The sequence below is a fragment of the Prionailurus viverrinus genome, chromosome D3 (assembly GCF_022837055.1).
Source record: "Prionailurus viverrinus isolate Anna chromosome D3, UM_Priviv_1.0, whole genome shotgun sequence".
NCBI classification, from domain to species: Eukaryota; Metazoa; Chordata; class Mammalia; order Carnivora; family Felidae; genus Prionailurus; species Prionailurus viverrinus.
In genome coordinates this window covers 77252233-77269915 of record NC_062572.1, presented here as the reverse complement: position 1 = coordinate 77269915, position 17683 = coordinate 77252233, and the positions used below count along the sequence as shown (strand labels likewise).

The following is a 17683-nucleotide window of genomic DNA, read 5'->3' as shown; positions in this document are numbered from 1 at the left end:
GATGTGCCATGTGCCTAGCACAATATAATGCTCAATAAATGGCTGTTGTTTAAGATATCCAACATGGTTCCAGCCTTCCAAAAGCTTACGGTCTCGTTGGGGAGGGAAGACATAGACAAGGATGATAGCTTGGGACCTTTATAAGCTCTGCAGGAATATACACATAACATGAGCTTGGCACAAAAGAGGGGTTCTATCAATATTTGTTGAATGAAGACATTGCATAGATGAAAATTCATGCCCTTATCATGTGCTGGAGAATATCAGAGAATAGGAGAATGTGGCAGATGGGAGAAGCCTTTGCAGAAGAGCTGGGGCCTGATCTAGTCTTATTTTTCCCACTCACTGTGTGTGTGCCCTTCAGATTGCGTGAGAGTTCTGTCTCAGGCTGCAATCACCTATATGGATCAGCAATGAGATCTATGAGGCACAGCCTCATACCCAGATGGACACTTACTTGAGCTTTTGATAGTGACCGTAACAACGATCATACTGCAGGGTTCTGCTCCATGCTGAAAAATATCCACTGTCAGACACATTTCCCCTCCTCCCCCTCCTTCTCCTCCTCCTCCTCCTCCTCCTCCCCCTCCTCCTTCTCCTCCTCCTCCCCAAGTCTTAGATGGTGCTGGCATGGTTTTCCTGAATGGCTCACTTGTGTATTATTTGTAATAACAGACATTAAGGTTACCATAATTATCCTGTCACCTTTCGTCAGGGTTTAGGGCACAGGACGGTTCCCACTGAGGTCTCAACCACGGCTCCCGGCTGCCTGGCAAACTGGAAGGCCACTGGAGTAACTTCCCTGACCTCTAGCTGACCTGCAGAGATCAATGAACAATTAATTACTATCATCTCACTCTGGGAGAGATAGTGCACTGCCATTTCTCAATTACAACTGGAAGTGCCCCTTAGCAGACAGCTGCCTGTCCGCCAAGACAAGCCCCCTCCTGATTCTAGCCCCACCAGCACTACACACACTCACACACATGCACAGACGCACACACAGGGCCTATCTCAGACCACATCCATTCCCCCAAGTATGCCTACTAACACCCATTGCCACACCAGTGCTCTGCACAGACCACGCTCATCTCCCAGCCACCCACGGCACCCACACCCACAATCCCATTGGAGCCTGACCCAGGTCACACCCCCAGTCTTTCTCAGTATTACGTATTGTGTGGTGTCTATTCCAGTACTGTCTAAGGCTAGGGTGGCCCATTGCAAAGCCAGGACTCAGGAAGAATTTGTCTTTACTATACTTCCTGTGACATCTCTACCAAGAAAACCTTTGGTATTTTCCATCATCAGCTCTTCCTATGTCTTCAATGCCTCCTGTATTCTGTACTCTCCCTAGTCACCCCAACCACATAACCTAGACCTTCCCTAGCCCCTCCCCATGTAACAAAATGCCTTCAGCACACCCTCTCCTTTCAAGGCTTCCTTCTCCACACCCCCAATAATTGACCAAAGCCAGACCGATGAACTCAAAGATGTTCATAGCTGCTGATATCTTCAGGTAACACTCTTACAGTTAACTAAGGCATTTAATCTTAAATTAAAAAGAGTGACTATAGCGGTATCTTCAGGGACTCAGGTTCAGCCTGGAGGTGGTGGCGGGGGAGCTATTTTTGGTTACAGACGCCCAGAGAACCCTTATATCTCACTAGGTGTGTTTTTTCTACTTTAGTTTCACAATAAACTGTCTGCAATGGTTTATTTCTTTGGAAAGATCCACGGATGCATTAGCTGAGACATTTCCGATTTATATGCAACAGAAATCCAGCTTGAAAGGGAGGTAAGACCTATAGCCTCACTTGATTTGGAAGTCTGACGAACATCGAGCTCAGGCTGTAGCATGGGATCCAAGTGCTTAAACAAAGTCAGAAGGACTTCTCTGATTTTCTTTCTCAGCCCTGGCTCTCGTCCCAGGCTGGACCTTTCTACAAGGGCTTCTACAAGCTCCCCAGGCTTACATTACCCACACAGTTAGCAATCTCTGCCTACAACTTAGCTGCTAGTTCTGAGAAAGAGCAAGTTCCAATGAAATTCCCAGGACTGTGTCTCTTGGTCTAACTTGAATCGGTCCCCATCCTTGAGCCAATCACTAGCCCAAAGCTTTCCCAAAGCTTGGCATAGGGAGGCCTGTGACTGTGGAGAGGACTTGGCAAGATCACAGCTTCTAGTCCCCTGCCAGAAAGTAAACCCACCTGAAATTAAGAAAGTACATAACATCCTGATCAGAATACCTGGTACATGGGAGGCATTCTCAACTATTATAGTTATTAAAGAGACACAGAAAAGAACAGTATTGGAACAAATGTTTCCAGGTCCTTTCCCCACCCCATCATGTGCTGCTCCAGCCAGAGGAAGAGTGGCTAATTTGCTCAATGAGATCAAGGAGAACCAGACAGATCCAATGGGTCATGCTTGCCAGGAGCCAGGTCCCTGCGTGGAACACAGTTATGTCTTGCTAGCTCTCACCTAAACCTCCCTGGCTTCATCTGGAACATGCTGCCCTCCTCCCCTTCCTGCCCAAATCCTCCCTTGAGGGAGGATGCCTCTCTTTCAGGTGACTGTGGCTGGGGGTAAGTTCAGACTGGGGAGCCAAGTGGAAGATCCTGCTGTCCAGTTACAGCAGGAAGCCCTATGCTTCCAGTAATATAATCAACTCTTAGGTCCTAGTTACCTGCTTAATTAATTAGAACAAAAACTTCCTCCTTCAAGTGCAATAGCAATTCGCCTCCTCCTCTTTGTCCTCCTCTTCCTCCTCCTTCTTCTCCTTCTTCTTCTTATATCATCATCATCATCATCATCATCCTTACATAGGCCCTGTCCCCACACTAGGAGTGGTAGGGGCCAACAGTAACTGTGGTCTCTCACTTTTCCCCCCGAGGAAAGAATCCCCAGCCCTGAATGTCTCTTTACTGAGAATGGAGATTCGTCCTCGGCAGAAAACACAAAAATAATTGGAAAGCCCTGCCTCCATCTTGCAGAAGCAGACCAGTCCCTTGGGCTCGGGCACTAAATCATACCTCAAGCCCGTATATCTGCCCAGGGAAGAAAGAAAGCAATTGAAACCCAGTATTTAAAGGCGGTCTCAGATTTATTCCCTTTCTCGACAGCCTACAAAATGTTGGAGAATAGACCCTGCCTTTCTCTGAACGATAAAACAGGATCTGCTGTCCAGGAATTGGCCCTGAGAAAGTTCATTGCTCATCCTCATGTGACCTTCCCAAGAAACAAAACTGCAGGCCCAAACTCTTAGTTTTAAAAGTCTTCTCTTCCTACCCATTTGCAAAGCAAGTATTATCCTTCCAGCATCCCAAGATGCTTCATTTTTTGTACATTTTAATGGAGAAAAATCTCAGCTGCTACCTTTGTTTAACCAATGCCCCATCTTCTTTACTGGATCTCCAATTTAACATGGTCCAGAAAGGAATTTTTTTTTTTTTAAATTTTTTTTTTTCAACGTTTATTTATTTTTGGGACAGAGAGAGACAGAGCATGAACAGGGGAGGGGCAGAGAGAGAGGGAGACACAGAATCGGAAACAGGCTCCAGGCTCTGAGCCATCAGCCCAGAGCCTGACGCGGGGCTCGAACTCACGGACCGCGAGATCGTGACCTGGCTGAAGTCGGACGCTTAACCGACTGCGCCACCCAGGCGCCCGGTCCAGAAAGGAATTTTATGGGCAAATATTTTGGCTTGTTTCCATTCAGAAAGTTTCCCTGTTGATTGGACATTGATGAACGGAAATCCAAAGTCCCCAGCCAATTCCCTCACCCCCAACCTGACTTCGGAGGTTTGCTGGCTCCATGTCAAACTGATTACTGATGACAGGCAATTAGCCATCACGCCTTGTTTATAGGCTGGTGAGCCCATCCACTCTGCAGGGCCAGACACAAGTCTGCCCCTTCTCTTCCCCACTGGATATCTCCTTTGTCATTCAGGTCTCAGCCTAGATGTTCCTTGGTGCTGGCAATTTCTTTGACACCTCGTTCTGCTCAGGCTCAGAGAACCTGCAGTATTCTCCAGTAGGGCCTGCATTAAGTTTCCTAGGGCTGCATGGCTGGGTGGCTTAAACAACAGGAATTTACTGTCTCAAAGTTCTGGAAGCCAGACGTCTGAAATCTGGGTGTTGGCAGGGAAGAGTCCTTCTGAGGGCTGTTCCTGGCCTCTCCCCTTGGCTTGTGGATGGCCATCTTTTTGTGCCTTGACATCATCTTCTGTTCCTCTGTGTCCAAATCTCCCCTCTCATAAGGAAACAGACGAATTAGATCAGGCACCACCCTAAAGGACACGTTAGCTTGATTACCTCTGTGAAGACTTTCTCCTGATAAGGTCACGTTTCCAAGGTATGGGGAGTTAGGACTTTGACATATGAATTTGAAGGGGACACAATTCAACCCATAACAGGGCCCTATCACTTTATACCAATCGTAAGATATTAACTGTCCCCATTTGTCTTCCACCCCCCTCACTGAGGGCAGGGACGGTGTCTGATTCTCCCCTCCATTCCCGGTGCCTGTCATAGGCTAGGTAGTCAATTCTGTCAATGACTTCACACGCCTCACCCCCTGCTCCTCCTTTTCTTCATTTCGTAATGTCCCTTGCTACTGACAGCACAAGCCCCGGTGGCCACAGGGATTCCTAAACTTCCCAGAACTGGAGTAGGTTGGAGTGGTGTTCAGAGCCTGCCTGCTGGTTGTGGCGCTGCTTTAATGACCTAGACACATCCTTCCCATCTGCCTCACCCTCCAGGGAGCCGCCACCACTGGGAATGCATGTCCCTCCTTGGCAGAACATGCATCAAGCTAATTCTCCAGCTCCATTTCTGCATCTAACCGGTGGTTCCAGGAACCCAGCCATGCACTCTAATGGGGCCTTGTCATTAGAGGCTTGGCAAATGTTCACACTCTGGGGCTCCCCAAAGCCCAGGAGAGCTGGCCAAGGAACTGAGAGGCACCAAGGCCATTTTCAAAAGCAAAGGGCAGCAGGCTCATAGTCGGACATTTTTTAAAACCTGCATTTATTTAGTAAATAATGTATGTTAATGCAACATACGCTATATTATGCAATAATTATGGAAACAATCTGATCCTGTTATCCCAGATTTCACTGGTCCTTCGCAGCTGCTCAACAGGAATCCCACAGCCTCCTCCAGCAGGGCATTCTCCTTGGGTCTGTGAAAGGGCTGCAAATGTTGGAGGTCAGCCCCTCCACCCCACAATGCTGTCACTTGCTCAGCTGCCTGTCCTCCTCACCATTCCTTCCTTCTCACGCCAAACCACTCACATGCCACCATCTTCCAGAGATGCCCTTCACACCTGCAAGATTTCCCTGACCTTATCGGCCTATAGTCATCTCCAGACTTGTCAAACCACTTCATTCCATTGCCATTCTGGCCCTAATTGACATATGAGAGACCATTGCAACTCATCTGTTTCCCAGGCCAATCTCCAAAGTAGATCACAGAGTCACAGAGGCCCCGCTCTCTGCCCTTTCCCTCCAGGGCACCAGGACAGTGCTAGCCACTGAGTCAGAATTATTCCAACTTCAGTGGACTAAAGTCTACTGTTAGATCATATGTGTGTTTGCTGGGCCTGGGGGCAGGGGTGGGGGTGTGTGATGCAGGGAGAAGGTGATTTACTGCAAAGGGAACTTTCTCAGGTGATGGAAATGTTCCAGTTCTTGACTGAGGTGATGGTCATTTGGATATATACACTTTTCTATACCCACCAAACTGTACGATTACAATCTGTATTTTATTGCCTGTAAATTATACCTCAAAAAAGTTTATTTGAGAACAACAACAACAACTACTAATGTCAACATTACAGCACATAGAACCAGGTTTCCTTCATGGTTTGGCAACTTTGAGGCTCTAATCACATCCTCTAGATATCTGTCCTAATAACCAATTATTGTGACATAGCTGGCCCATGATACTTGTTAGAATATGGATTTGTAGATATAGCACATTAGTATCAATTCGAGAGAATGCTTTGGAGGCTGTACTATCAGGAAAATTTTGTCTTCACAACAGATCATGAAGATTCACGTAAGTTGAAAGGAGCTCAAAGCCAGTGCCAGGAGCCTGGCTTCATGACTGACAAGGTTTGGGGTCTTGGCAGCATGCTTACCCTCTCCAGTTCTTTCTTTTAGCTATAAAAAGAGTCTTCAAATTGCCTAATCTGTGACATACCTTTTAACTCTACAATTCACTAGCTAAGCTGCACTATTCCTTTGTAATGACAAAGACACTAAACTGCTGGAAATCTGGGTCCTGGGGGCACCCTTCATAACCCTTCCATCCCTTGGAATGGCCATCCCTTCCATGGGCTCACTCCTGCCTCCTGACCTTAGCTGAGCTCTTTTTCCATCTCTTAGCTTCCCCTGCATTCTTTTCTAGTCAAGACTCTTTCCCACCTGCTTCCCTATTATTCCAGCAACTCAGAGATAGGAAGTCCTTTGTAGGGAATGTAGAACCACCAGCTTTTCAAGTGAACTACCTTCTTTACAGCAAGAACTCATGCTTACTGGGCATATACCAATACTGAGGGCTTTATGGGATTCATATCATTTAGTCCCCACAAATTACTCTGAGGTAAGTTTTATCCTCATTCTCATTTTGCAATTAAAGAAACTGAGCCATAAAAAAGTTAAAACTACAGTATGATTCCAACTATGTGGCATCCTGGAAAAGGCAAAACCATGGACATGGTATGAAGACCAATGGTTGCTAGCAGTGGTGAGGAGGAAGGAGGGAAAGAATAGGGGGAGCACAGATGACTTTTAGGACTGTGAAAATACTCTGTATAATATGATAATGATGAATTTCCATAGAATGAGTATCACCCAAGAGTAAATCCTGTGGTAAACTATAGACCTTGGGTGATTATGATGTGTCAAATTATGCTGTGTCAAAAGGGTCATCAGTTGTGATAAATGTACCGCTCTCATGTGAGATATTGATATGGGGGAGGTTATGCATGTTGGGGGCAGGAGGTATGTGGGAAATCTCTGTACCTTCCTCTCAATTTTGCCGTGAACCTAAAACTTCTGTAAAAATAGTCTTTACGTTTTTAAAAAGTTAAAGGGACTTATCCAAGCTTACTCATGTCCTGTATGGTGCAGCAGGGGTGTGAACTAAGGCACTCAGAACCTGTGTACTTGACCTTGATGCTATTCTGCTTCCCTAAAACTCAAGATACTAGAGGAAGTTTGCTAATGCTATGTTGTTCTTTCTTTCTTTCTTTCTTTCTTTCTCTCTCTTTCTTTCTTTCTTTTTTTAATGTTTATGTATTCTGAGCAAGGAAGGGGCAGAGAGAGAGGGAGAGAGAAGAGGAGAGAAAGAATACAGAGAAAATCCCAAGCAGGCTCTGCACTGCCAGCACAGAGCCCGATGTGGGGCTTGAACCCACAAACCAGGAGATCATGATCTGAGTCGAAATCAAGAGTCGGATGTCCAACAGATTGAGCCACACAGGCACCCCTCCTGTCTTTATTAAGAAGAAATACCCAAGAGTGCACTGTATACACTGTATGTTAGCTAACTTGACAATAAATTATATTTTTTTAAAAGAAGAAATGCAACTTAATATGACAACCGAGAAAGAAACACTTCTAATACAAAATTGGTGGTAGGATGACTCCCAACTCTTTTTTGGATGACTTTGCCTGAAGTCTTATGATCGTTAGGAAGTCAACTCTAGAGAACAGTTAATATTGAAATTGGGATTGTTGAAGAGGAAAAGTGAATGGTGATCAAGGCAGAACCCCCCACCCCTCAATGTAATCCCCACAAACATCAGAGCCATAGAAACTTCCTAGGAGATTGACTAGGCAAACTTAAAGACAGATTAGCCCCAATTTGAAACAACTGCAGACAGACATTTCTTAAATTATGTCTTTCTGAGCGTAGTGTCTGGGGAGACACTAATATGCATTCTATGAAGGAGAATTCAAGGTCAAATGAGTTTAAGAATTACTGAGTGAAATCCGAACACATCTACTTACTAAAGTGCTTTCCAGAGTTTTTATGTCAAGTGAATTATGAATCTCCAAAATGTAGTTTGCCATGTTTCTACTGACCATGAGAGGTTGATGTTGGTGGCAGTGGTGGTATGTATGAGTCGTGGGGGAGAAGGAGGGAGTAGGTGGTGGTTTTTGCCGAATGTTTGTTAACATCTTGAGGAAAACCACAAAACAAAGTTTGGAGAAAATACTGCCACAGTGGGTTAAAGATAGGCTGAAAACGCAGACAAATTAATATGATGGCCAACTTCCACAATGGCTACCAATGATTCTTACCTCTTGGTATTAACAATTTTCTATAGTTCCTGCCCACATATGTGGACCTGTATAAGCAATAGGATTTTGCAGAAATGATGGAATGTGACCCCTGAAGCTAGGTCATAAAAGATATCTAGCTTCTGCCTTGTTTTCTCAAGGGTCATTGACTCTGGGGAAAGCTGGCTGCCATGTCATGGAGAACTTGAGCAGCCCTATGGGGGACATCCAGGTGGTGAAGAACTGAGGTGCCTCACCCACAGCTGGTACTGACTTGCCACTCATGAGAATGCACCGTTTTGGAAACAGATCCTTCAGCACCAGTCAAGCCTTCAGATGACTGTAATGCCAGCTGTCATCTGACCTCATGAGAGACTCTAAGCCAGAACCACCCTTCTAAGCCATGTCAGAACTCCTGACCCAAAGTAACTCTGTGAGATAATAAATGTTAATTGTTGTTTTAAGCCATTAAGTTTGAGAGTCTTTTGTTATGCAGCAGAAGAAAACAAATACAGTTAGGCAGGATTTCCATGATGCTGTAATACGATGAGCCTTTGGGAAATACCTCACACCTTTTAGAAAGGAAGAGCAATGACATTCTGGCTGTTACTTCCCTATCAATTATTGGGACAAAATTCTGGAAGACCTAGAATAACCCTTTTCCCAATCATTTAGGCTCTGTCTTGTCACTCAGCAGAACAAAACAAACAACAAAAAAACTTTCACTTTGGGATGTTTTCTTCAACTAACTGGAAGACCAGTGGTGACCTATACTAATATATGGCTTCCATAATTTCCTTTTCACCCACTGGTGATATAGGTACACTTCTCCCTTTACCTAATGTAAAAAGTTAGTTAGTATTACATTAGTTTGGATTTATAATGAGAACAGGATGATGGGACCTATGATCTGTCTAGGACTAAACACTAAACCTCTGGCTGCAAGGACTACCAGATCACGTGGACAGAAGCTCTGGTTTTACCTAAGCGTTGGAGAAGGTAACCGTAATGCCCAGAGCATCATGTGGCCCATCTGTCAGCTTTCAGCCCATTTCCTGAGAGTCAAAGAAATGACTGTTAAAATCCCACAAAGAAGGAAATCTCGTAATCTCAGCAAGAAATGATATTACATCAGTATTTTAATGGTTGCTTTGCTGCTATAAGTTCTGGCTGTATATTGAGAGAAAATTTGAGTTAACACCTCGAAGAGAAGGATGTATGATATAAAATAAGATATTTAAAGATGCAACACTAAATAATATTAATAACATGATGATGTTTGGTTTGAATTTTCTTGAAAAAAAAAAGGGATGAATAGATAAGTTTGATCACAAACTGCCAAGATGAATAAGGGAGGCTACATTTCCCTGAGCCTTGGAACAAGGATAATACAATATTGCTTTTACACAGCCCTTTTCTTGGAAGAAGAGCTCATAAAACTTTATCATACATATATTTGCTCTGCTAATGTAATCATTTAATCTCCCTCCTGCTTTTGTGAAGGCATCTTTACTACCACGCAGCAGGAACCCCAGACTAATTGTGTTTACAGAGAATGTCAAACCATCGTCTGGAAAGGCCTGATTTTCTGAGGGAATTCAACAATGAAAAACACCACATGATTTTTCTCTTTATCAAAAAACATTCTCAGGGTTTAATACAATTGTAACTGGTGTCCCTATGAAGCAATGACCATGTTGTGTTGATTAACCTTATCTGTAGTCTTCTCATTCATTCTCTTGGTCACACAGGCTGCCGTGGGAGAGTAAATACTGCCCCAGACCTTACCTTTTCACCTATTCCTAATCTTCCTTCAGGGGCACCTAGCAACTGTCCTGTTCTAAGAACCCAGGTAAAAAGGGGAGGGGTGTGAACTCAGACAAAGCAGTCAGTTTTTTGACCAATATCAACCAAAAAGACAGAAGCAGGAAAACTTCATTCTGGGATCTTCCTCAAAGAACTTAAGCTGGCTTTTCAGGGTGCTGGACACAGCCTACCGGGGATGACACAATATCAAGGAAAAGTGTGATGCCCCCCATTTTATTCTTCCATTCTGCTCAGAGAAATGAGAACCAAGAACCCCCGTCTTCAGACAGAGTGCTGGGCTTGCAAAAGGGGAAGAGGCATATGGGCAAGACATCTTGCAGCTGTGGGGCAAGGACATCTGGCATTGTCTGGGCATTCACACACAGAGACCAGCTTTGGGGTGTACACTCCCAATCCCATTTGACTTTCTCACATGAGATGCCTTTCAGTTGGTATTGAGACTTTATCCTTTTAAAAGTTAATGAAAAGAGAGAAGAAATACAATTAGTATCAGTTTAGGGGCCAAGAGAGCATTTCCAAAGCCAATGCTCAAATGTCTCCAGTAATTATTGTCTAGTTCTCTCTCCTGATAGAACTGGTTATAGCTCTCGATCTGATTGGAATTCCATGGCCATGCCTTTCCCCCTCACGTCTTGATGGAATCCCAAAGGGTTCAGTATGTGGTTACTTGAATGGATGGATGAATGGATGGATGGATGAATGAATAAACAATTTTTCACATGCAATATGTCATTTCATCCTCTGAATAATCTGTTGAGATATGAAAGTCAGGTATTTCTCTTCTTTTAAACAGATGTGCAAACTGAGGTGCAAAGGGACCTAATGATGTCTCAAGGTTACCTGGAAAATGAGTAACACTGATTGAGAACTCACAATGCTCTTTCTTCCCTGGAAGGAAAGATGAGAAACAAGGTAAGTGACCAATCTATAAACTATGTCTTTATTGTGTATGATTTTAGTAGAGTCATTTAATTAGCAAGTAGTTAGCCCTGCTTCCTTAGCTTGCGTGGCCTCCTCCCCTGCCCTTTCTGTTCCTCCAACACATTCCCAGTGTTCCCAGGCTTTCACAGTCCAACAGAACCAGTTTTTTCCATGGCTACATGAAACCCACCAGTGGAAGTTAACCTCTCCCCCCCAGCCCAGGACAACTTCCCTAATGCTGTACATGCTTTTTCATCCTGCCTCATCTTCTCAACTGGATGGTCAGCCCCATTCCTGGGTCCGTTGCAGTACTCATGGCCCCAGCCTTGTCTCTATGGTCGTTCCCACCACCACTCAGAAAAGCCTAGCTGGAGGAGATATTTGTATCAATTATGTCAGATCAAAAACAAGACCACCCCAAAGGTTGCTCCTGTCCCTATGATACATGGAGGGATCAGGAAATAGGTAATGTGGGAGAATGATTAGAGTGTAGATAATTCACCTTGGGTTTTACTAGTTCTGGACACTGTGTTATTACTTCTTTGGCTGGTTCCTTCCTCCCCCCATCCTTCCAGGCACAGGGTAACTACATAGCAATGGAATTGATTTTTTTTTTTCATTCATTTAAATGAAAGACTTTCCTTCAAAGTACTTTCTTATTCTAATGACATCCTCATTATTCAAAATGTATTGATATCTCTTCTGGCATATTTTTTCATTGCTGTTGAATATTCTTTTGTATAATTCTTTTTTTTTTTAAATTTTTTTTTTTAAATTTTTTTTTCAACGTTTATTTATTTTTTGGGACAGAGAGAGACAGAGCATGAACGGGGGAGGGGCAGAGAGAGAGGGAGACACAGAATCGGAAACAGGCTCCAGGCTCTGAGCCATCAGCCCAGAGCCTGACGCGGGGCTCGAACTCACGGACCGCGAGATCGTGACCTGGCTGAAGTCGGACGCCCAACCGACTGCGCCACCCAGGCGCCCCTATATAATTCTTAATGGTGGCAATTTTTCATCACTTAGGGTGGGTTTGGCCCTGGCTATTTGGCCAGATAACAATAACAATGTAAATGTATGGAGTGTTTTAAAGGTTTGGAGAACTATGACATCCTTGATGTTAATAGTCAAAATTAAGATTGCCAACTAAAGGAGGTGGTAAGTATTGTTTGGGTGGAAAATATGACATGATAACAAAGGAAAGAGACTTCTTGTGCAGTTCCAGGATGGCCCCAAATCAAGTCCTTGCACCTAGTTTTAGACGAGATTTGGGCAATGGTGGTCTCATTGGTCTGCTAAGGTGATTGTTTTTAAGGAATTGATTCAGATGCATTCATTCCAATGTGCTAGTTATTAAAAATCACAGCCATTGTGTTAGGGGCTTTCAACAAACAGTCACAAAGTACCGATGAAGTGTTAGGTACCAGAGTCATAAAAGCAGGTACAGGGCTCCAATGTCTGGATTTGCAATCTAATTGGGGGCAAATGCAGTACTGTAACAGGTGCAGGAATAGAGGTATATGGGGCCAAATGACCCAAAGGAAGGAGCTGTCACATCTTTGGAGGTTAATGGGGCAGAAGGGTATCAGGAAAAACTTCACAGAATTAGCACCAACCCTCACAACCACCCCCAAGGTTAAATATCAGTATCCTCATTGTGCAGATCAGAGAAGTTACAAGGCTAGACAAGTTCACACAGCTATGAAGAGTGAGAAAGAGTGAGAATACCAAAGATATTTTCCCTCTGCTTGGTTCATTGGACCTAATTGCACTCAGGTACTAAATCCCAGGGTTTGGGGGAGCTGCAGGCTTCAGTGTAGACATGGCCAAGTCCAAGAAGCACACCACACACAACCATTCACAAAAGATGGCATAGAAATAGCATCAAGAAACCCTGGTCACAAAGATATGACTCTCTTAATGGGGTAGGCCCCCTGAAGAGCATGTGCTTTGCCAAGAAGCACAACAAGAAGGGCCTGAAGAAGATGCAGGCCAACAACACCAAGGCCTTCAGTGCACAAGGCTATCAAGGCCCTCATCAAGCTGAAGGAGGTCAAGCCCCAGATCTCAAAGGGTGGCAGCCACAAGCTCAGTCAACTTGCCTACATCACTCGAGGCTCTGTCTGGCAATGTGAGGATGGAAGTACAGGTGTGACTCCTGGGGCTGGTGTCCTCCTGTGCTATTTGTACAAATAAACCTGTGGCAGGATCTGTCAAACAAAACAAAACAAAACAAAACAAAACAAAACAAGGGTTTGGATCTGGTTCTCCCTGAAACCCAACACAGTGCTCTTCCCCCCAAGAATGCTGCCTTCCTCTTCTTGAATGATCAGCTTTGTTTTGTTTTAACTCTATAGGAATGCTTTAACTGAAACAACGCACCTAAGGACAGTCCCTGGCCCAGCAACCAGAGGGAACTTGGCAGGAACTCTGCGTGTTAGTCCCTGTGAGGCCTTGGGAGATCACTTCACCTTCTAGGTTCCTGTTTCCTCACCTAGAAGAAAGGGTGTGGTATAGGGACTAAACTCAGGTGAGGGGCCACAACCTGAGTGCGTCTGGATGTACCATAAGTAAGCATAGGGTAGGGATTTTGGCCTCTGGAAGTGCAATGAACAGTTGCTTCTCAGTTGTTCCCATGGAGGAATGGGGCCAGAGCTTCCAGTTTTTCAAGAAAATCTCTCAAACTTTATTTTTATTTGAAATCTCCTCATTTTTAAGTATCGACAACAAATTCAACTTAAAACAAACAAAGAAACAAAAACACCATGCAGGTCAAACAAAGTTGTGTCCATCACGGGGACCCGTCTGGCCACCAGTGTGCAACATCTGGATTCCATGACATTTGAAGCGTCTTCTAGCTCTAGAATTTGGCAATTAAGTGGAAGTTGCGTGTTTCTTCCTTGTAAAGTGGCAGATACAATAGGAAGAATAAAACCTAGGTGTCTTCTGTCTTTGAGATAATGCTGGTGAAGGCTGAGCCTTATCACAGGTGACAGACATCCTCTAGCTGATGGATTTTTCTCTATCTTTGCAAAAAGCCTGTAGCCAAGCTCCTCCTTTTATGTTTAACACGGCCACCCCACCTCAGGCTCCCATCGGGCTGAAGGCGACCATGTCAGCTGATGACCTTTGTCATCCCCCAGTGCCTTCAGGTATGTAAATGGGGAGATTTACCTTCCAAACTGGGCAGATAAGATATACCGTCACAAAGCAGATATGTGCAGTAAAGTCTCAGTTATAGAGGAAGGTGATGTTCTGGAAATATTTTGTAAAAAAAAAAATGTAAGTATGAGAAGGGTCATCAGATAATATCAGCTTTTACAGATTGGGGCTGCTCAGAAAGGAGTCTATAAAACACTCTTTACAGAGACTCAAAGGAGTATTGATTTTTTAGGAGCAGAAGGGGTCAAAATTACATCCCTTGCACAACGGCTGCCTCTGCTCCTCCATCCGGACCTTTTAAACAAAGAACAAAGTCAGGAAAAGGCAGAGGGATAGAGCTAGAAAGAGGGACAAAGAGGAAGGCATTGTCTGGTCCCTAAAAACCTCCCCCAGGCCACAGCACTGAGGCAGGGTGAGTCTCTTCAGGAAAACCGGAGCCTGGTTTCATGTTGTGACTGCTGCAGTTGACAGCCACCTCTGGGGACAACGCTTTGTGTCTGTAGAAAGACAGTGGGAAAGGTCACAGCAGGGCAGGCAGTGGTCTGATGAGACTGGCAGCCAAAGATTTCTCAGGTTGGTTCACCTGCTCCTGCAAGTACATAAAATACCCAGAAGTCACCAGACATGTTCATCCTCTGGCAGCATCATGATGAAATTGGCATTGTAGGATCCTGATGGCCTTTATGACTGGAATATATATGCCTTTTGATCCAGAAGGATAGGCACATAGAAGGGAGAAAAGGGTCATTCTGTCGTGCCATTGCAAATGGTGATCCAGCACCAGTGTTCACAGTGTTGGCCTGTGAGAGGCCCCTGGCCTGAGGGGCAGGAGAAGACTTCTTTAGGAAGGAAGCAGGATTTATAAATCAGAAGAAGACCTTTTTTCCTCGGGGTCGCAGCCAGGAAGATATTAGCATGAGTGGTTAAACAAAGAAGACTGGGGTTAGCAACAAAACTGGAGAAGCATGATACCTTAATTCTTGCTACCCACTGGAAGTGAGGAGATTCTATTCTTAGCACTTTCTCCCTTCCAGGTCTGACCAGTTGATAACGAGACCCAATCTGCCTAGAAAAGGATCAAAATATTAGCCTCTTCACCAAAAGTGTAAGGCTGGTTGGGAGAGCCCTGAAGGGCTTCCTTCCTGCCTCCCAAATTGGAAGTGACATTCCCAGAACTGGGTCAAGATCCTGGGAAAGTGGAAGAGGAAACATGCTGTAGTTGCGGGTTTAGGGAAGCCAAGAAAAATGGGTTGCATTTCACTGGGGTGATCTTGCTCCTGGAAGATGTGGCTGGACAGATATCAGGCTCCAACTGATCCCATCAACAAGTTCTGAAGAGGTAGAGATGAGACCAAAAGAGTTCCTTCTAATACTGCTCCACAACATGAAAACTTGAGGGATAAGAAGATAAATGTTTCCCCACCCTTCACATGCATGCTTTGGAGCAGAGCTGGGCCCCTGCACAGGTCAGGGCCAACTCAAAAGGCACTGAGCTATAAAGTTAGATACTAGCTGAAAACAAAGCAGGTTCAGTAGGCCAGTCACTCATGCTGCCTACTGACAAGTGAAGTTAACCAACATGACCCTGACAAGCAAAGGGAGCCATGAGAATTTAGGTCTCAGGTGCTAGAAAAGAAACCCAGGAGAGGAAAGATACAAAAGACAAGCGGAAGGGATGGCTGCAGTGGCGCAAAAACCTTCAGCCCTAGCAGAGGTTTCTTTTGAAAGCCCACAGTTTGACCCTTACAAGTGTCTTGGTGGTTCTTTTTCCAAAGACTGAGTCTCCAAGCTGCATATCTGAACACGGACCAGGGTGTAGATATGAGGGAGCCCAGAAGTGAAAGACCAGCCTGCGGTGGCCAATGACCAGGGAAGCTGTAAGCATAGAAAGACACGAGCAACAAGGAAGGAGGTAGGAAGATGCATGGGGATCACAGACTGTGGGAAGAATGGGTTGGGACCAGGTGAGAAACCTCTAGAACTGAGAATAGTGAGCTTCATGTGGTGGCTGTAGGGGAAAAATTCTCACCTGGATAACAACTTCCCACACACTGAGCTTCTAAGAATTTCCAGCTAAGAAATAGACTGGACATCAGGGTGAGGTCTTCGGGGCTTGAAGTAGACAAGATCTGACCAAGATGGCAGCCTGGAAGTGCCGAGTACCAAGGAAATGCTCTGGCTGGGGTGGCCTGGAGGCAGATGAGACCTCACATTAAGGAGCCAGTGGCCCTCCATTCCCATTGTCTAATTTTGTGAGTGTGCAGATTCACCTCAGTCTGAACATTAAGGAACACTGGGGAACGTCCATGATGACAGATCATTTCAGGGATGGATAAGATTCAGGGGGAAGCTGGGACTTTTCTTGGCAGAGGTAAGAAGCTTCTATACAACAGCAAGTTCAATTCACTCATGTTTCTCAATGTTGTACAATCTCAATCAGTCAAATCTCCTTGCTAAGACCCTGTCTCTCTGTGTACTCTTCCCACCCCTCCCTAACAACCCTTCAAGGCCCAAGCCTAAACCTGAACTAAAGTATTTATAAAAAAGCAATAAGCAAAGTTCAACACTTAAGGTTACATTTACACTTCCATTACCAACCAACAACAGTCTTTCATTGATTAAGTTCTCCTTGTTTGGCCACCAGTCATTGATGGCAGTCACTGAAAGACTGAGGGCCCCTTGTCCATGGAGTGACTCCAGGTTGCTCAGATCTTACACTGGTGCCCACACTCAGGTCAGCGTTTTCTGAACAACTCTACTCTTAGGAAAGCTCAACGCTTACTTCAGGTAGTAAATGATTACCACAAGAACACCACAGACAGAACCCTAAGAAAACATTTCACCAATGGCCCTGCTGGCTTACAGGGATTAGTCTAATCTTTCCCACCAGCAATTCTGTCTCCTCTGTCTGGGGCTCCTCAGTCAGCCCATGTTCCTGAGCAAACATTGGCCACAGGAAGGAAGGAAGCATATAGGGACTCAGTTGGGTTTGGAAATTGAACATGGTGAAGACATGTTTATTCTGCAAAGACATGTTTATCCCATTCTTTGTAAAAAAAAAAAAGGGGGGGGGAATGGGAAATGGGGCTTTACCCTTTTTTGAAACCCAAAACCTCACCTGGGTTTATCCACTCAACAACGGAGTGAGACCCTACAGAAGAAGAGGACTTCCTAATGTCATGCAGCTGGGACAAGTGTCCAGGTCGGATTCCTCAGTCAGCTCTTCAGGTCTATTTTCACCATACCACATGCTCTTGCAAAAGAGAAGCTGGCAACAGAGTGTGCCAACCCCTTCGAAAGTAACAGTGCCTAAAACCAACGCCTTACATAGCTCAGCAAAGAAAAGGCTAGGAGGAGAGGCAAACGTTACCCTGGATCTAGGATACTGAATACTTTCTAAAAAGTACATAGGTTCATGGGTTTCTCCCTCAGCTTTGAATGACCCAGTGGTCCATTTTATAAACAAAGGTTCAGAGAAG

The 17683-nt window shown here is 44.8% G+C and overlaps 1 pseudogene; it reads left to right on the top strand.

Annotated features, from left to right (window-relative positions):
• The first annotated feature begins 12864 nt into the window (after positions 1 to 12864).
• LOC125148675 (60S ribosomal protein L29-like) overlaps positions 12865 to 17683 on the top strand; it is a 53166-nt pseudogene continuing 48347 nt past the window's right edge.